Source organism: Hemitrygon akajei, chromosome 5 (genome assembly GCF_048418815.1).
Source record: "Hemitrygon akajei chromosome 5, sHemAka1.3, whole genome shotgun sequence".
Classification (NCBI taxonomy): domain Eukaryota; kingdom Metazoa; phylum Chordata; class Chondrichthyes; order Myliobatiformes; family Dasyatidae; genus Hemitrygon; species Hemitrygon akajei.
Genome location: NC_133128.1, coordinates 69285342 through 69305263, shown reverse-complemented (window position 1 = coordinate 69305263; position 19922 = coordinate 69285342). Strand labels below are relative to the sequence as shown.

General features: G+C 41.0%; 1 protein-coding gene across 7 annotated transcripts in view; it reads right to left on the bottom strand.

Moving 5' to 3' along the window:
* The window catches only part of tiam1a (TIAM Rac1 associated GEF 1a), a 313320-nt gene that overhangs the window by 93990 nt on the left and 199408 nt on the right, over window positions 1–19922 (bottom strand). The window lies entirely within an intron of this gene.

The window sequence follows — 19922 nt, the reverse complement described above, 5'->3', positions numbered from 1 at the left end:
TTGAAGCTGACTTTCAGCTCTCTGGATATTATCACAAGGGAATGGAATATTACTTCTTAGCCTTTTGTCATCCTCTTCCACAAATTAAACCAATGACACCATTCAATTCACATTTGTTGCAAAAGAATCTACAAGGATAATTTCTGAAAATCAATTTTCCTTTTTTAATTTCTTTGAACTCAACTACAGTACTTCAAGAAGGAACCAGCAAAGAATTTTGAACAGATGGCATTTTCCCAAAATACAAAACAAAGGCACAGCTGTCTAGCCTGAACATCATCCAGCCGCACAATTTTTCCCATTAAGGCAGAATTGAATAACTCTATCAATATGAACAAAGTAATCAGATTGCTCAAATGTACCAAAATGCCTAAATATTACATCATATTGGCATACAATGAATCAAGCAAATCTTGTAAAAGCTGTAGATTTATTGTAAAATTACTCTCATGGAATTTCCAGTTATGCCATTTTTCATATGCTTGTTTATTTTACTGAATTCCACAAATGTAAATGAAAACAAAGTTATTACCTTCCAAAAAAAGTCAATGCTTACAAAATCGGTTATTTCAAGGAAACACTGTAACAATGTATAATCAATATGAGACAAATATCACAGGAATTCTTAAAGAACCTTGAGAGAAAAGTAAATGATGGTTGAATACACACAGAATGCTGCAGGAACTCAGCAGGTCAGGCAGTATCTATGGAAATGAATAAACAGTCAATGTTCCAAGCTGAGACCTTTCATCAGGACGCTTCCCACATCTTTTGCAGTCCTGCTGAAGAGTCTTAGTCCAGAACATCGACAATTTATTCACTTCCATAGATGGTGCCTGAACTACTGAGTTCCTCCAGCATTTTGTGTGTGTGTGTTGCTCTGAATTTCCAGCATTTGCAGAATCTCTTGTGTTACTGATGGTTAAGTTTCTTCTTCATACTCTTAATTGTTTGTCCTTCTTTGTGACAATTTAAAATTTGCTTTATGTCAAAAAGGGCCAAGTTAAATTCAAAATTCAGATTACTCTTATTCAGCTGAAATGCTATGCATTGTTTTGCAAGGGTACTGTACATTGCTAAGAGCTTAAGTATTATTAAAGGGTGGAGCACACAAGTTAAAGCTTGTATCTCATCAGCTGGAATTCCACTATCACAAACAATTTAAGGGGAAATGTCTCAAACAGGATATAAATACTTTGAAAGGGAGGGATGCACTGCAGCTATGCTACCAGGACTTAAAGGAAAGTTGCAAAATCTTCGATTACATTTCATTTTTGGGTGACTGAGGAATATAAGATAACACAGAAGAAATAAAAAAACAAGCAAAATCTAAATATTGGAATTGGATTGGCCATTCAGGTGTGGCATCAGAAGAATTCTGTTCATACGAAAGGATAGTGGAGATGAAGACCCAAAAGCCTACGTATGTGAGTTAATCCAAATTTTCAAAATGGAGATTTTTTAAAGACATGGAGGCATATGGATTAAAGGTAGGTAACATGTGCTTAAACACAGATCAGTAATGAAATAATGGAAAGGCAGAACAGACTCAAGAGCTAAATGCTCTAGTCATGTCTATGAGCTATTCTCAGCTGCATAGAAACCTAAAAGGAGAATATTTATTATTGAAGGTTTTCCCTCTGTCCTTCAAGAAAACTAAAGCATAACAGTATAGCTGCCACAAAAACAAATCGCACAGCAATGAATTCAGTCCAATAGTTTAATAATTATTTACATAAAACATTTCAAAATTTAAAGCTAAAATGTTGAAGATGTTGGATTTCTCTAGCAAAAACAGAAACTATAAAACTGAACAGATCACGTAGCTTTTCCAGAGAAACTAATAGAGTTAATATTTCAGATTGCCAACCTTTCATCAGAAGTAAAACTGTAGCAGGATGCAAGAAGTGTGCATAAAGGCACCATTGAGGGCAGGAGAATGGGAGTGGGCTACAGTGAAAGGAGGGGCAAGAGTCCTACCATAATTTCCTAAAAAAAAACATCCTAACAGGAAGCCACTGGAAAACAAAAGCATGTTTGTTCCAAAATAATATAATATTAAAAATGCAAAAGAGTCCTGATCTCTTCTTTCAGTTAGTCCTGACAAAGGGTCTCAGCCCAAAATGTCGACTGTACTTCTTCTTATAGATGCTGCCGGGCCTGCTGCGTTTCACCAGCATTTTGTATGTGTTGCTTGAATTTCCATCATCTGCAGATTTCCTCGTGTTTACATAGAGTCAGTTCAGAACAGTGGTGAATGAAGTTATCTACATCAGTGTGGGACCTAAAGGTTCTGTACTTCCTGCCCGATGGAGAAGTGAGAAGAGGGCATGGCCTGGATGGTGGGAACCTGAGAAGATGGATGATGCTTTTTGGTGACTGTACTCCAAGTAAATGTTCTTAATGGTGGGGAGAAGGCTGTATCTACCACTTTATGTAGCCTTTTCCATTCCTGGGCATTATGTTTCCATACCAGGCTGTGATGCAACCCATTAGAATACTCTCTGCTGTGCATCAATAGAAGTTTGACAAGGATTTTGGTGATATGCTGAATCTACACAAACTTCTAAGAAAGTTGATGCCTTTTATGTGCTGGTCCCTGGGCAGATCCTCTGGTATGTTAACTCCACGAAATTTGAACCAACTGACCCTCTCCAATCATGTTCCCTTACTTCACCTACTGACCCTTTCCACCTCCATTCCTGTCTTCTTCCTCCTGTTGTCGATAATCAGCTCTTTGGTTCTGCCAATGTTGTGAGAGGTGGTTGTTGTGGCATCACTCAACTATATTTTCAAACTCCCTTTTATACATATGCCGATTCATCGCCACCTTTAATTCAGCCTACAACAGTGGAGTTACCAGCAACTTTAAAAATGGCATTGGAGCTGAACTTAGCCACATAATCATAAGTTTAAAGTAAGTGGGGAGAGAGGAGTGCTAAGCACACAGCCCTGAGGTGCACCTGCGCAGATGGTGATTGTGGAGGAGATGTTGTTGCCAGTCTGCACTGACTGGGGACTACCAGTGAGGAAATATGTACATAGGGAGATGCTGAGGCCTGTATCTTTGTGCTTAGTGATGAGCTTTGAGGGGATGATAGTGCTGTAGTCCTGATGTATAGATCTTCAATGATCGCAGAGCGTATACTGCTTACCTTATGACTTGTGTGGTAAATGCACCTTGCTATTTGTTAATTTATTAGCTTATGTATTGTGTGTATTATATTAGTGAGTTGTGCACCTTGGTCTGGAGCAACAGTGCTTCATCTGGCGGTATATGGTTGAATGACAAGAAATTTGAGCTTGACTTGACAATAACCATCCTGGCTTTTGTTAGAACATATTACATTTGGACCTCATCACAATATTGGACCAAAGAGCTGTATTCCAGAGATGACAGTCACTGCCTCGACATGAAAGCAGCTTTTGATTTAGTATAGTATACTCTGGTAAAGGAGAAGTCAGTGGCCATCGCATAAAAACAATTGAATGATTGGAATTAAATGTCAGATGGTTCTGTTTGCTTGAGGTTTTTAATCCCAGCTTCTGGATATCAATACATGAATTCCTTATTGTAATGCTCCAGACCTAACCTTATACAGCTGCTTCATTATTGGTTATCTTTCATCATACACCTGAAACAGAGATGTTTACTGATAAAGTCAGAGTGCTAGAGCACAACACAGTAGGAAAATAGGCCCTTCAGCCCATCTAGTCCATGCCAACCTGATCATCTTGCCTTGTCTCATCTAACAGCACCTGGACCATATCCTTCCAAAGCTTCTGATCAATGTACCTATCCAACCTTCTCTTAGATTACACAATTGAACTCACATCTATCACTTCCACTGGCAGTTCATTTCACAATCAAAATATTCTCTCAGTGAAGAAATTTCTCCTCAGATTCCCCTTAAATATCTTACTTTTCACCTACACCTATGATGTCTAGTTCTAGTCTCACCCAAGCTGAAGTGGAAAGCATGTATGCTTTCATACTATCTACACCACGCATAATTTTATATAGCTCACCTCATTCTCTTGCATTCCAGTGAATAACGTCCTGACCTATTCAACCTTTGCCTATAGCTCCCTATAATTCAGGTCCTCGAATCCTGTCAACATCCTTGTAAATTTCCTCTGAACTCTTTCAAGCTTATTGATATCGATCTTGTTAGTAGGTGACCAGAACTGCACATAATACGCCAAATTTGGCTTCATCAATGTCTTGTACAACTTCGACATTACATCCTAACTCCTGTACTCAATGTTCTGAAAGCTGATGTGCTAAAAGCTCTCTTTATGACCCTATCTACCTGTGATGCCACTTAAAGGAATTATGAATCTGAATTCCCAGGTCCCTTTGAAAAATCACACACCTCAGAGCCCTACAGTTCACTGTGTAAATGTTACCCTTGTTTGTCTTCCCAAAGTGCAATACCTCACACTTGTCTACCTTAAATTCCATCTGCCATTTTTCAGCTTATTTTCCCAGCTGGCCACAATCTTGCCGCTAGCTTTGATAGCCTTTCTCACTGTCAACTATGCTCCCGATCTTGGTGACATCTGCAAATTTGCTGATCCAGTTTACCACATTAGCATCTAAATTACTAATATACTGCAAACGATAAACAACGATGGACCCGGCACCAATCACTGTGACACAGCCCTAGTCACAGGCCTCCAATCAGAGAGACAACCATCACTCTCCAAACACGAGTGTCTTCAGATACTGGAAATCCAAAGCAACACACACAAAATGCTGGAGGAACTCAGCCAGTCAGGCAGCATCTATAGAAATGAATAGATAGTTGACATTTCAGGACTGAAAAGGGAGAGGGAAGATGCCAGAATAATAAGGTGGATTGAGGGGAATGAGGCTGGAAGGTGATAGGTGAAGCCAGTTGGGTGGGAAAGGCCAAGGGCTGGAGAAGAAGGAATCAGATAGGACAGGAGAGTGGATCACAGGGAAGAGGGAAGAAGGAGGGGACACAGGGGGAAGTACTAGGCAGGTGAGAAGAAGTAGAAGGTCAGAGTGGAGAATAAAGGAAGGGGGTGTGTTGTTCACCGGAAGGAGAAACCAATATCCATACCATCAGGTTGGAGGCTACCCAGATGGAATATAAGGTGATGCTCCTCCCCCCTGAGGTGTATCACCTTGGCACAAGAGGAGGCGATGGACAGGCATGTCAGAATGGGAATGAGATTGGGAATTAACATATTGGGACTCTGGGCAGTACCGCTGGTGGCAGGTGGTGTGGAGGTACTCAACGAAGCAGCCCCCCCCCCCCCCCCGCCAGTTTGTGACGGGTCCCACCAATGTAGAGGTCACCTCAGGAGTATTGGACACAATAGACGACCCCAGCAGTTGCCTCACCTGGAAGGACTGTTCTGGGCCCTGAGTGGAGGTGAAAGAGGAGGTGTATGGGCATGTGTAGCACTTAAGCTGCTGCAGGGATTAGTGCCTCGAGGGAGGTTAGTGGTGAGGGATGAGTGGACAAGGGAATTGCGGAGGGAGCAAACCCTGTGTGGAAGTGGAGTTAGGGGAGGAGGTAAAGATATGTTTAGTGGTAGGATCCCTTTGGAGATGGTGGAAGTTGCAGAGGATAATGTGTTGGATGTGGAAGCTGATGGAGTGGTAGGTAAGGACAAAAAGGGCTCTATCACTATTAAAGGGTGGGAAGATGGGGTGAGCAAAGATGTATGGGAAATGGAGGAGATGTCGGTGAGGACCACATCAATAGTAGGGAGGGAAACCCCTGTTTTTTTAAAGAAGGACATTTCTGATGTCCTGGAATGAAAAGCCGCACCCTGGGAACAGGTGCGGCAGAGGCAATGAAGCTGAAAGAAGGGAATAGCACTTTTCTAGAAGATAAGGTTCAAAAGAGGTATAGTTGAGATAACTATGGAAATTAGTAGGTTTATAAAAGATAAAGTTTGTCTCCAGAGATGGAGACAGAGAGGGAGGGAAAGGGGTGGGAGGTGTCAGAGATGGACCAGGTGAATTTAAAAGCAGTGTGGAAGTTGAAGGCAAAGAGGATAAAATTGACAAGCCAGGCATGGGTGCATGAAGCAGCACCAATGCAATCATCAATTTAGCAGAGGAGGAGTTGGGGAGTATACCAGGGAAGGCCTTGAACATGGACCGTTCTACGTAGCCAATGAAGAGGCAGGCACAGCTGGAGCTCATATGAGTGCCCATGGCTACCCCTCGAGCTTGCAGAAAGTGGGAGTAACCAAAGGAAAAATTGTTCAGGGTGAGGATCAGTTCTGCCAGATGGAGGAAGTTAATGGCTTCCCTAGCTTCTCCCACTAAGCCAATGTTGGATCCAATTGGCTTATTCAGCCTGAATACCAAGTAACTTCATCTTCTGGACCAGCCTCCCATGCAGGACTTAGTCAAAGGCCTTGCTAAAGTCCATGTTGAAATGTCCATTGCCTTTCGTTCATCGACCTTCTTGGTAGCCTCCTTGAAAACCTCCTTAAGATTGGTTTGACATGACCAGCCATACACATTCACCATTACAAAGCAAATGAGGCTGGTAATGTCTGCACACAACAAGATCTGTATTACATTCACTGGGTTGTTAAGTGAGAAGTAACGTTTTGTGTAAGAGAAGTGCCAGGCATTGACTATACCCAACGGGAGACAAGTCCCAACATTTGACATTTAATGATTAAGTGCCAACATTTTACATCACTGATTCCCCCGCCATCAATATTCTGCGGAGGTGGGCAGCAAATAATTACTCTACAGTTCGGGGTTTGGATATCCTGTAGCTGATGAATCACCTCCTTGCATATTCACAAAGCTCAATGATAGAAAACACTGCACTTGCCTGGACAAGTGCAGCACCTACAACACTCAGGAAACTTGACACAATCCAAGCCAAAACAGCCAATTTGACTTGTACCCCACCGGCCACCCTAAAACATTAATTCCTGTGACCATCATGCACAGTTGCTGTAGTTCTTCACTCATACTATTCCATCAGCACTGCCCAAATCTGTGTCTGCTACCCCTAAGAAGGACAAGGGCAACGGGTACTTGGAAACACTACTGCCTCCAGATTGCCCTCCATGACACACTATAACTCAATTTATATAGCCTGACCGTCATTGTCACTCTGTCTATATTCATGGACTGCAGTGGTTCAAGGAGATCACTCAGCACCATTTTCTCCAAAGTAATCAGGATGAGAGCAAAGCCCAATTCCCATAGTATGACTGGTGTATGAACCATCCTCCCTGCTCTGCTGGGTGAGAAGCTGACAGTGATGTAGGTGGATGCTTCCCTGGTGTCATGGATTATTGATTATTGATTACCTGACTGGCAGAACACAGTACAGGCGCTTGCAACACTGTGTGTCAGACAGAGTGGTCAGCAGCATGGGGCTCCACAGGGGACTGTCCTGTCTCTTCACCATCTACACCTCGGACTTCAACTACAACACAAAGTCTTGCCATCTTCAGAAGTTTTCTGATGACTCTGCCATAGTTGAATGCATCAGCAAGGGAGATGCAGCTGAGTACAGGCCTACGGTGGGAAACTTTGTCACATGGTGCGAGCAGAATCATCTGCAGCTTAATGTGAAAAAGACTAAGGAGCTGGTGGTGGACCTGAGGAGGGCTAAGGCACCGGTGAACCCTGTTTCCATCCAAGGGGTCAGTGTGGACATAGTAGAGGATTACAAATACCTGGGGATACGAATGGATAATAAACTGGACTGGTCAAAGAACACTGAGGCTGTCTACAAGAAGGGTCAGAGCCGTCTCTATTTCCTGAGGAGAATGAGGTCCTTTAACATCTGCCGGACGTTGCTGAGGATGTTCTACGAGGCTGTGGTGGCCAGTGCTATCATGTTTGCTGTTGTGTGCTGGGGCAGCAGGCTGAGGGTAGCAGACACCAACAGAATCAACAAACTCATTCGTAAGGCCAGTGATGTTGTGGGTGTGGAACTGGACTCTCTGACTGTAGTGTCTGAAAAGAGGATGCTGTCCAAGTTGCATGCCATCTTGGACAATGACTCCCATCCACTCCGTAATGTACTTGTCAGGCACAGGAGTACATTCAGCCAGAGGCTCATTCCACCGAGATGTAACACTGAGCATCATAGGAAGTCATTCCTACCTGTGGCCATCAAACTTAACAACTCCTCCCTCAGAGTGTCAGACACCCTGAGCCAATAGGCAGGTCCTGGACTTATTTCCACTTGGCATGATTAACTTATTTTTATTTAATTATTTATGTTTTTATATAGCTATATTTCTTCACTATTCTTGGTTGGTGCAGCTGTAATGAAACCCAATTTCCCTCGGGATCAATAAAGTATGTCTGTCTGTCTGTGTGTCTGTCTGAAGGTTTGCGTTTTAAAGCTTGATAAATTTCAATCATTTTCTGCATTAAGACTTGGCCTGCTCTTGCAAGGATCAAGCTGGTGAGGATCACTGGCCTCAAGAGATTCTAACAAATTTTCTGAGAAATCCAAAGTGTATACAATTCAAGTTCCAGTTTTAAGAGGAGAACATGACACAGCTTTCACAGAGCTAATCAAAGAAAACGAGGGTACAAGCTTGACACAGGGGCATATTAAGATGAAAAATTTTAAAACTGCAGATTTTAGAAATATGAAGATACGTGTGATATGTTTGCCAAAGGTGACAAAGGCTTTACAGAATTTTTTTGCACCTTTCCTATTCCAGCTAAATGAATTAACAAGAGTTGAGCCTAAAATAGTGTTATCCAGAGCTTCTATATCAGGGTAGATTTTGTGTATGATGTTCACATCCTGGGATGTGACAACTGTTTCCTTACCAAAGAATACCATGCTAAACTTGGAGCATGGATCAAAGAATTTGTTAATCATGATCTGAAAATCATCTAGTGAAATTAAAACGACTAGCGCCTCCAACTAGTGTTTCCAAGAAAACAGGAGAATTTTGCCACTTTGTGCTAAAATTGCCTGATAATGAACTAGCTGTGATCTATCCTTAATTCAATTAGTCTCAGATTAATAATTTTAAAAAGCATGCGGGGGTAGAATGGAAATGATGCCAGCACCAAGAAATAGCCTAGCTTCATCCCTACATCAATGTTAAGCTCAAGATATTACATTTTTATAATGCATAGGTGAATTTATTCCTTCATTGAATCCTTCAACAGAAAGGCTATTTGCAGACAGTCATTTGTCAGAAGAATTGTATAGATGGCTCTCCTGCTAGCTATTTTAAAGACCTTTTATACATTAATGAATTCCAAGCAGCAAGACGCCTATTGTATGTGGTGCTTTTTCTGGCAAAAGAAAGCACAATGTGAAGAATTATCTGACACTGAATCTGCATTAGTTCTCCAAGTAGACCCTTAAAGCGAAGCCTTTTCAACAGGATCTTTTATGACTCAACATCTCAATGCCAGTGACTTCAACCAGACTTACTTCAAGAGTGTGTTAGCAAAATTGAACCAGCACTTTTCCTGTTCAATAAGGGGCCTAACACCATTGACCATAGCTACACAGCTATCAGAGATACTACTGTGCTGTCCCCAGCACACACCTTAGCAAGTAAGACCATAAGACTGCGCTCCTGCTCCCTGCATACAAGAAGCTAAAAACGTGAAGATCCAGTACAGAAAGTCATACAATGCTGGTCTGAGGAAATAGGTAAGTTTCTATGTGTCTGATTTGACTGGTCCATGTTCAAAGACTCAGCAGCCAGCCCAGATGAGCATATCACCACTGGCCTTGCCATAATTATTCTCAACACTGGTGCCTGACAAGAATGCTTCCTCAGACCCCTACTCAACTTCCAAAACACCTACAATCACAATATGAGATTCTGCTCTAACTCCCATCTACAAGTTTGCAGAGAATACCATCAAAGTGGACAGCATTTCAAATAACGATGAGTCATAACATGGGAAGCAGATAGAGAGTCTCAGGATAGGATGTCCTGATAACAATCTTTCCTGAATGTCAGGAAAAGAACTGGTTACTGACTTCAGGATTAAGTGTGGTATACACATTCCTCTTTAAATCAATGATGCTAAGGTTGAGAGGGTTGCACCCTTCTGGTTCCTGTGAGTGAACATCATTAATAGCCCATCGTGGTCCTTCCATATCAATGCCATGACCAAAAATATTTTCCAGCACCAGCACCTCTACTTCCTCAGGAGGCGAAAGAAGTTTGGCATGTTGACTTTCAACAATTTTTATTAATGCACCATAGAAAGCATCTAATCCAGATGCATTGTTGCTTTGTTTGTACCACTGAACCCGGAATTCTGAGTTTGAGAGAGTGGAACTGCCCCAGTCTAACACTGATTTGTCCATCCACGGTCTCCTCTACTGTCACGATGAGGCCTCATTCAGGTTGGAGGAGCAGCACGTTATATTCCATCTGAGCAGCCTCCAACCTAGTGTCATGAACATTGATTTTTCGAACTTCCGGTAATGCTTCCCACCCACTTCTTCACCATTCTCACACTTTATCCCCTTGCCTGCCCATCACCTCTCTCTCGTGCCCCTCCCCCCTTTTCTTTCTTCCATGGCCTTCTGTCCTCTCCTATCAGACGTCCCCTGCTCCAGCCCTGGATCACTTTCACCAATCAACTTCCCAGCTCTTTACTTCATCCCTTTCCCTCACGGTTTCACCTATCACCTTGTGTTTTCCCCACCATTTAAATCTACGCTTCATCTATTTTTCTCCAGTCCTGCCGAAGGCCCTTGGCCTGAAACATCGACTGTACTTTTATCCACAGATGCTGCCTAGTCTGCTGAGTTCCTCCAGCATTTTATGTGTGTTGCTAAGACCAAATATTGTGTTTCTTTAATTATCTATTTCAAAATCATTGAACCTTCCACAAAACAGCAATGTGTGAGTATCCTCAGATTTTGGAAATGTATTAGCAGGAAAATAAAACAGCAAATCCTTTAGATCTAATGCAAAAATAATAATTCCGATAGATCATCAGAAAAAAAGCTGAGATACCCACTTGTCTCGACAGAGAAGTATTTACAGGCATGATTTTCTTATCTTTTAGTTTTGATGTCAATTTAAAGGCAATGTGGCTTTTTAATATCTACTTTTTTTCTTTGTCGTGCAGAATACCATAGAACCATAGAACATTACAGCACAGTACAGGCCCTTCAGCCCTCCATGTTGTGCAGACCCATATAATCCTTTAAAAAAGTACTAAACCCACATTACCCCATAACCCTCCATTTTTCTTTCATCCAAGTTCCGGTCCAAGAGGCTCTTAAATGTTTTAGCCTCCACCACCATCCCTGACAAGTCATTCCAGGCACTCACAACCCTCTGTGTAAAAAACTTATCCCTGATGTCTCCCCTAAACTTCCCTCCCTTAATTTTGTACATATGCCCTCTGGTGTTCGCTATTGGTGCCCTGGGAAACAGGTACTGACTATCCACCCTATCTATGGCTCTCATAATCTTGTAGACCTCTATCAAGTCCCCTCTCATTCTTCTACGCTCCAAAGAGAAAAGTCCCAGCTCTGCTAACCTTGCTTCATATGACTTGTTCTCCAATCCAGGCAACATCCTGGTAAATCTCCTCTGCAACCTCTCCATAGCTTCCACATCCTTCCTATAATGAGGTGACCAGAATTGAATACAATACTCTAAGTGCGGTCTCACCGGAGATTTGTAGAGTTGCAACATGACCTCTCTACACTTGAACTCAATCCCCCTGTTAATGAAGCCTAGCATCCCATAACTACCTTCTAGCCTTCTTAACTACCCTATCAACCTGTGCAGCAACCTTGAGGGATGTATGGATTTGAACGCCAAGGTCCCTTTGTTCATCCACACTGTTAAGTAACTGACCATTAATCCTGTACTCAGTCTTCTGGTTTGTCCTTCCTTTGAACTGTAGCAATATTGTTCAAAATTACAGGCAGTTTAATCTGGTTGCCTGGCTTTTGTCATGCATGCATCTGAGCATGTGTGTGTATGTGTATATAGATGCATGCATGTGCAAATAGGCCCAAGTTAACAAAAAAAACTTCATAAATATAAACCAACAAAAATCTCTGTACATTTACCTGTCTTTTGGAGCCAGTGAAGTACTGAAATTTATTACTCCATCAATACAAATTTTTATTCCCCTTCTCCATATTGACTCTAATATTTATTTTGAATTCTATCAACTACCAACGAATTTTAAATTTTTCAGTTTTTTTTTTAACAAAGGATCTAACCTGAACCTTTGGTTCATATTTTGTTGAATTGGGATATCTACTGGCGTGTTGCCTTAAACAGGTTTATTTATGCTCAGTTAGGTTTAGATATTTTTGCCCAGGAAGATGAGTGATGTGTAGGCTGATGACAATGTAGTGAAGGTAATTGATCATCAGACAGCTTGGCAGAACAAATAGGCAGAAATGAACAGAAAAGAGGATCAAACAGGAGGATGAATTAGAGTACATGTATTCAGTGACAAATCTGGAATAGAATCAAAAATAACAGTTAAGAAATTAAAGAAACAAGAAGATTGAAACCACAACAATTCACAGAACAGTCGTGAACAAATATCACACCTTTCAATGGGCTCTTGTATTATAAAAATATAATCCATGATGCCTCCATACACTCCATACACAACTCATCTTGTCCTTTTATCCCTCTCACAATTACCTGGCTTCAATTTACTGCATCGATGTTATTTGCCTATTTGTTAAATAAAAACAGATATGCTGGAATACTCAGCTGGTCAGACAACTCAATGAAGAGGGAAACAGATATAATTTAAGGTGATGGTCTTTTAGAATTCCATCAGAACTTTATTTTTTTTTAAAAAATTAAAAGAATAGGAAATAAAAGCATGAAAGTGAAAGGTAAAGAAAAAGCAACCTAATTTGGTTCTGTCTGGCTAAGTATTTCCACCATTTTCTGCTTTCATTTTGGATTTACAATATAAAAACTAAAGCAAATCTCCATATTTCCATAAGGACATTTTTCTGTGATCTTCCAATTGCTTATATCCATGCTGGAATTTTACACACGGTTCACCAAACAAACGTAGGTCAGAACAAAGGAATTTTGAAAAATAAATAACAAAGCCTGTTCTAGATAAACCCCCCAAAAAGTTTCTGTAATGAACATTTCTATACATATAATTATTTCTATCTATATATTGTATATTCAATCTATATATATTCTATATCTATTTCACTGTACCCTGTTGCAAAATCATAGATTCAGGACTTCAGGATTATTAGAAGATTAAACATTTTAGAAACCAGTTCAGTCTCATACCCTGACTAACATTCCTTATATCCTTCTTAACCCAGCTTTCAATCTCACCAAATGAAATTAATTTTTGTACATAAATCTCAACTTGCCCTTCCTTGCTCTCAAAACAAATTGGCCCATGTATTGCAGAGAATATCATAAATTCCCTGAGTAACTGCCACAATTTCCAACATAAGTGGCAAGCTTGGTATCATCTCTCATGCATGGAGGAACATGGAAGTCCTGAATATGGTGGCAACTGTCCATGACCTTTCTTTCCTAGCTTAGCTCCAATGCTAAAAGTGAGGTACACCCCAGCACTTCTGCTAATGAATCTACTGAAGTAACCACCTGTTCAGATTTGGGCTACCTCAGAAAGGACTGTTCTATTCACTTGGAAAGCAGAATAGCTGCAAATGATCCAGAATACGTTTTTATTAATTTCCATTTTAAAAAATTATTTTATATTTAAATATCTTTGAGATCTGGCTAAGCCAGAGCACATTTTAGCCTCCAGCAGTCTCTTCATCACTTTTGTGGGAGCAGCTTTTTTCCCCTTCTCACAATAAGACATTGGAAGCTTGAAAAACAGCAACTCATCTTTATTTGTCTCATAAAATGTTACCAGAACAAAGCCCAAAGGTCACAACAGACTGAGTTGAAGACATTTCAAGAACATTAGTTGAAGTTAAATTGGCTTGGTCTAGTATAAACTTTTATGTATAATACCATAGCCATATACTGTATACACAAATGCAATACATCCCTGTAAGAAGTGGTTGATTAAAAATAAAGCTAATATATAATGTCATTCCTAGACTTCAAACAGTAGGTATAATTTTGTCATTTATATTGGAGTGTTTTTTCAAAATTCACTCTCAGGGATTTAAAAACACAATAAATACCATCTCAGTTAATATTGAGAAGAAAATAATGAAATCAAACAAATTTTATTAAAATTCAGATGAATACGAGGTGAGTGAAATGCCAGTGTTAAAAAGAAAATTATTAGAAATTATTAGAATTTTTACTATAGTTTATGTAATATACAGCATAACTGTTCACATATTGCACATGTATACTGATGTCAATTTTTAAAAATTATGTAAGATGTTATCGCATGACCACTAATTGCCCTTTTGTTAAAGAAAGGATAAAAATGTAAAGGGATGGAATGAAATGTAATACCTGCAATGCAAAGTGAATAAAACTGTACACAGGGATTTAAAGAAAGTAACAGCAGACTACTCATCAAGATCATTTTTAAAAATATATTGCTAGAATACACTGTTTATACAGGGGAATATAAGATAACAAAGATTTTATTGAGATTTTATCATGTCCTAATCAGAACAGCATAATAGATCATTTGTGCTTTACAAAAGATAGACTTGATTGTGACTAGACGGGGATGTACAATGAGAAAGATCTAGGCTCAAAGGGAATCAGCGATAAGTAATTAGAAAAGCTTAAGCTCCACAGTATTGAGAGGAGATTAAAGGAAGAACTTGATGTTCTGAATCATTAAAAGGTACATACAATTCATGTTAAAATCAGGCATAGGGGACACATGTTGAAAATAATGAAAGACAAGTTTTAATCTGAGAACTCTTTATTCAAAGAATGATAAGTATCTGGATTATCATACCAAATATGTCACTATTTATAAACATTTTTAACAGTACAGATAAAGGAAATTTAACTCATCCCTTCCCATGGGCTCTTTAGTAAAGCTACCTACATGGTCCCATTCATCACCAATTCAAATCTTTCTTCGTCAAATATTTATGTTCATGCCTTTTAAAATACAATTTGTTATTTTAAAATCTATGCCAAGTTTCTTTAATGTCAGAATAATGATCAACACATTTGTGGAGGAACAATATCTCATCTTCCCTCTGAACACAATCCAGTCCTCTAGACTTAGTATTTGAAATTAACAGTTTCAGGTAACACACTCCTATTCTTTGTTACGTTTCCTCTCCACAGACAGAACAGGATTTCTCTGCTTCAATATCATTTTTTCTCTTCGGTATTTTTTTAAAGTAATTATTATCTTGACAGCTTCGGTCTACACGTGATCAAAGACATTCCCTCTGTTTTCTTCATCCTCCCCATCTCTACAATTAAAACCATCCTTCTTCCCTCTCTTTTCCAGTTATAACAAAAGAACTTGACCTGAAATATGGATTGTTTCTCTCACTCCTGATGTTACATGACCAGCTTTCAGCATTTTCTGTGTTAACTTTGAGCAAACTTTTTGCTCTATTTTTTTTTCAGAATTGTATAATCATTAAAACTCAGGAAGAGACCTTTCAGCTCTTTGATCCCCTGTTGGTTTTACATAACAACAATCCAGTAAGCCCCATGTCTCAGTTCTTTCCAGCAAGCCCTGTAATTTTCTTTCTTTATATACTTATCCATTTCCTTTGTGAATATAATGAATGAATCAGCTTCCACCATCCTTTTAGACAGTACATTCCAGATCATAACTACACATTATGTAAAAAATTTCCCTCACATTTTCTTCTGTTGCTTCAGTAATCTTTGCACTCTGTCTCTTGACACAGATTCACAAGTCAAACAGCACGTAAACAGGCCAATGGGTACCATTTGCATCAATTCCACCTAGAGACTTCTTAAATGCTGTCAATACCTGGAATACACTGCCTGAGAGAGTGATAGAAACAATCTCACTGTGTATACCAGGTACTCACAACTCTCTGGGTGAAAATGATCCTCCTCAGATCTCCTCTGAATCTCCTATTTACCCTAAATCTATGACCTCTTGTTTTATCAACCTCTGAAATGTGTAAAAGATTCTTGCACTCCAGTCCAGATACTTCTGCCAATCGGAACAGTTTGTCATTATTTATTTGTTCTAGATATTCCATTATTTTGAAAATTTCTTTCAAACCTCCCCTCAATGGTTTCTGCTCAAGAGAGAACACACTTGTTTTTCCCATCTACCCATGAAATTAAAATTTCTCATTCTTTGAACCAATAATCTAATAAATGTTTTCTGTGCCTTCAAAAGTGCATTATCCAGAACAGGGCTCAGTAATCCACAACACCTACATGATATTTTGTACAGCTTTAACATAACATGCTTTACAAAGATAAGTAATTATGCATTAGTCAGTTAAAGTTAGGCTGAGGGAAGATATAAACGATATTGCTAAGCTTCCAGTTACGTAACTAGGAAACTATATTTAAGGGTGCTCAATTGGTATAGAGCACAGAGGGTAGTTATTCAGCACATCAGGTCACTGCCAACTCCCAGCAGAGTAATCCTCTGTTTTTTCTCTTGCCTTGTGTCCCTCCAATTTGTTCATTCTAATATGTGTAATAACTCAAATTTGACTTTTTTTTACAGTGGGCAATTAAGCTACTGTCAAATCCTTCCAAGGTGAGTGGATATTGAAACAGCTAGTAGAAATCCAAATAATCACAATGAGAACAAGCAAACTCCACACAGAGAGTATCCAGAGCAGGGGTTCCCAACCATTTTTTATGCCATGAACCCTTACCATTAACCAAGCGATCCATGGATCCCAGGTTGGGAACCTCTTATCTAGACTCAAGATCAAATCGAGATCCTTAGAGTTAAGAAGCAGCAACATGAACTGGTCTGCCTCTACTATCTCCTTGGACTCTCTCTGTGTTCTGTTATGGATGGAAAAGAAGAAGAGATGAAGTATGAATGCTTTGGGAGTTTAGGAGGGAAAAGGTCCAGCTATGGAAACAGAAGCCAATACCATGTTTAATGCAGAGCCAGACAGAAAGACCAAATGTCCCTCTTCTACTCTTACATTTTTATATTCTGAACAAAACAAACAGAAATTTAAACTATTTCACTTTAAAACATGCCTAAAACCAAGTTCCAAAAAATATATGTTCTCCTCCAGCAACATTGAGTGTTTCTTGTTTAAACATAAATTGTGACATTTAAAATGCAGGCTGGCTAAATTAGAATTCAAGAGGAATAAGCTCTAATAGGTCAATTAATTTATCTCCATTACATATGCTCTTAAATAATGAAGATGGCATTTGTAAGCTCTAAATATTATTCTGACAGCAAATTAACTTAAGGTATTCTTCCTTCAAAGATACTAGTAGAGTCAATAAATGCTTTCAAAGAAAGAACATGCATTTCACAATCATCTTTCATACCCTTGGAATACTGAGATATTTCTAAGCTAATAAATTACTTCAGTATTGCTGTAGACAAACACCAATCAAAGCACATACGAAAAGATCCCTGATGTAAAAAAAATCATTTTGTTTTACTGGTTGAAAGTTGGATAGGACACCAAGGAGAATACCTCCTACAATGGCATTGAATAACATATACCCATCTGAACTGGACACTGATTCTCATCAGACTGAAAGATGATAATTCTAACAGTACAGCAAAGTACCCATTCAGTACTGCATAAAGTGCAGCCTAAATTGCATGCTCAATCCTCCAAAGCAGTTTCCAAACACACAGCATTCTGATTCAGAGTAATTGTGCTAGGTGCACAAACTTTTTAATCTCAGATAAATCACACATAATAAAATTACTTTTTCAGATACTTTGATAACACCCATCTTCCAGATTAGGTGCAATAAACAACACCAAGATACAGTTCCCTCTGCTATAGATCATAAAAGATGGGGACCCTATTCTTACACCTCCTCTGAACTGACTGGTTTACAGTATGATAAAACTCTGACAATCCAGAATCTGATAGTTGAAATCCACATGGTTAGGCAACTGGGTTACTTATTAGTTTAAAATGTGAGCCAGGGCCTAGACTCTGGTCTGGGTGTGCAGCTGGGGTCAGGGTCTAGACTCAGGTCTGGGTGTGCAGATGGAATCAGTGTCTAGACTGTGGGCTGCTTGTGCAGCTGGGATCAGAGTTTAGACTGTGGGCTGGGTGTGCAACTGGGGTCAGGGTCTAGGCTGTGGGTTGGGTGATAGATAGATAGATACTTTATTCATCCCCATGGGGAAATTCAACTTTTTTTCCAATGTCCCATACACTTGTTGTAGCAAAACTAATTACATACAATACTTAACTCAGTAAAAAATACGATATGCATCTAAATCACTATCTCAAAAAGCATTAATAATAGCTTTTAAAAAGTTCTTAAGTCCTGGCGGTAGAATTGTAAAGCCTAATGGCATTGGGGAGTATTGACCTCTTCATCCTGTACAGCGGTGGTCAGGGTCTAGACAGTGGGTTGGGAGTACAGCTGGGGTCAGGGTCTAGACAGTGGGTTGGGAGTACAGCTGGGGTCAGGGTCTAGACAGTGGGTTGGGAGTACAGCTGGGATCAGGGTCTAGACTGTGGGTTGGGAGTACAGCTGGGATCAGGGTCTAGACTGTGGGTTGGGAGTACAGCTGGGATCAGGGTCTAGACTGTGGGTTGGGAGTACAGCTGGGATCAGGGTCTAGGCTGTGGGTTGGGAGTACAGCTGGGATCAGGGTCCAGACTGTGGGTTGGGAGTACAGCTGGGATCAGAGTCCAGACTGTGGGTTGGGAGTACAGCTGGGGTCAGGGTCCAGACTGTGGATTGGGAGTACAGCTGGGGTCAGGGTCCAGACAGTGGGTTGGGAGTACAGCTGGGATCAGGGTCTAGACTGGGTTGGGAGTACAGCTGGGATCAGGGTCCAGACTGTGGGTTGGGAGTACAGCTGGGGTCTGGGTCTAGACTGTGGGTTGGGAGTACAGCTGGGGTCAGGGTCTAGACTGTGGGCTGAGTGTGCAACTCGGATCAGGGTCTAGACTGTGGGTTGGGAGTACAGCTGGGGTCAAGGTCTAGACTGTGGGTTGGGAGTACAGTTGAGGTCAGGGTCTAGACTGTGGGTTGGGAGTACAGCTGGGATCAGGGTCTAGACTGTGGGCTGAGTGTGCAACTCGGATCAGGGTCTAGACTGTGGGTTGGGAGTACAGCTGGGGTCAGGGTCTAGACTGTGGGTTGGGAGTACAGCTGGGGTCAGGGTCTAGACAGTGGGTTGGGAGTACAGCTGGGGTCAGGGTCCAGACTGTGGGTTGGGAGTACAGCGGTGGTCAGGGTCTAGGCTGTGGGTTGGGAGTACAGCTGGGATCAGGGTCTAGACAGTGGGTTGGGAGTACAGCTGGGATCAGGGTCTAGGCTGTGGGTTGCGAGTACAGCTGGGGTCAGGGTCCAGACAGTGGGTTGGGAGTACAGCTGGGGTCAGGGTCCAGGCTGTGGGTTGGGAGTACAGCTGGGGTCAGGGTCTAGGCTGTGGGTTGCGAGTACAGCTGGGGTCAGGGTCCAGACTGTGGATTGGGAGTACAGCTGGGATCAGGGTCTAGACTGGGTTGGGAGTACAGCTGGGGTCAGGGTCTAGACTGTGGGTTTGGAGTACAGCTGGGGTCAGGGTCTAGACTGGGTTGAGAGTACAGCTGGCGTCAGGGTCTAGGCTGTGGGTTGGGAGTACAGCTGGGATCAGGGTCTAGACTGTGGGTTGGGAGTACAGCTGGGGTCAGGGTCTAGACTGTGGGTTGGGAGTACAGCTGGGGTCAGGGTCCAGACTGTGGGTTGGGAGTACAGCGGTGGTCAGGGTCTAGGCTGTGGGTTGGGAGTACAGCTGGGATCAGGGTCTAGACTGTGGGTTGGGAGTACAGCTGGGGACAGGGTCTAGGCTGTGGGTTGGGAGTACA